Here is a 1,363-nt window from a genome sequence, read left to right on the forward strand (position 1 = left end):
AAAAAAAAAAAAAAAACATGGGGAGGAGAGGAGAAGCTGGAGAGATGATTCAGTTTTTGAGAGCCTACTGGTCTTCGAAAAAACCAGGGTTTGATTCCCAGCACCCACATGGTGACTCCAGGTCTACGGGATCCAACGCCCTCTTCTGGCCTCCTGGGGGTACTCCATGCACTTGATTCACAAGACCTGCAGGGAGGCAAAATACCCAAGCACGCAAAACAAAAGCAAATCTTTGCTTACTTTAAAAAGAATAAAATATTAGTGCTGGAGAGATGACTCAGTGGTTAAGAACACGTTGCTTTCAGAAAGGGCAGGTTCAGCTCCTAACACCCACTTGGTGGTTCACAGCTGCCTGTAACTCCGGCCCCAGTGGCTCCACGGCTCTCTTCTGGCCTCCACAGGCACTGTACCCACGTGGTGCACAGACATACATGCGGAGAAACACCCATACCAGTAAAAGAAAGATAAATATTTTTAGCTGAGTGGTGGTGGTGTACACCTTTAATCCCAGCACTTGGGAGGCAGAAGGAAGCGGTGCTCTAAGTTCGAGGCCAGCCTGGTCTACAGAGCAAATTGTAGGACTGAAAGGGCTCTAGAAGGCCAGGGCATGGCAAGCACGGCTCTGCAGCCCGTGCCCTTCCTCTTTCCTTCTCCCCTGCTAAACCATAGATTACACCCCTAAAACTAGCCACCAAGGTCTAGTCCCTTGTTTGGCCACTTCCTACTCCTGAGGCTGACCGACAAGGCCTAGTAGTCAAAGTACTGAAGTCCAGCAATCACAAGTCCCCAGTCCCCTTTGGCTACCCTAATTAACATGGCCAATTAAAATTAAACACCTCACCCTAACATGGGGCTTCCCCTTTCCCTTTATAAACTGCCATTTCCCCATGTGCCACGTCTGCCTCCACTTTATCCAGAGGCAGCCCTTTGTTCCTCCAGGGCCAATATCCTTCCCCCAGCCATGGCCTGCTATCCCCCTGTCATTATCCCTCTCGGGCAAATAATCTCCTTTGTGTTGAGAACTTGGTCTTATGCTCCGATCCTTTCTTTCTATTTCTTTTTGGGTTTTCAAGACAGGGTTCGCTGTGTAGCCAGGGCTGTCCTGGAACTCGCTCTGTAGACCAGACTGGCCTCGAACCCTGGGATCCGCCAGTCTGTGTCTCCCAAGTGCTGGACCAAAGGCCTGTGCTGTCACCGCCCAGCGACTCCTGTCCCCAGGGCTACACAGAGAAACCTATCTCTAAAAACAAACAAACAAAAAAATTGCTTTTCAACTATCCCTGGGACCCTGTGCCAGCTCTTGTTCCCTAGTGGACTCTTGGACTAAAAGCTGCACTATCTGCCTCCAGTTCTTTCTACCCCG

General features: G+C 50.2%; 1 protein-coding gene across 3 annotated transcripts in view; it reads right to left on the reverse strand.

Annotated features, from left to right (window-relative positions):
* Positions 1–1,363, reverse strand: part of Pih1d1 (PIH1 domain containing 1) — a 7,374-nt gene that overhangs the window by 5,369 nt on the left and 642 nt on the right. The window contains exon 2 of one of the 3 annotated variants that reach the window (XM_026789145.1): positions 241–388. The exons of the other annotated variants lie outside the window; for them this stretch is intronic. The gene's annotated coding sequence lies outside the window, so the exon portion shown is untranslated. The remainder of the gene's footprint in view (positions 1–240; positions 389–1,363) is intronic. 3 annotated transcript variants of the gene reach the window in all.

Source organism: Microtus ochrogaster, unplaced genomic scaffold (assembly GCF_000317375.1).
Source record: "Microtus ochrogaster isolate Prairie Vole_2 unplaced genomic scaffold, MicOch1.0 UNK14, whole genome shotgun sequence".
NCBI lineage: Eukaryota > Metazoa > Chordata > Mammalia > Rodentia > Cricetidae > Microtus > Microtus ochrogaster.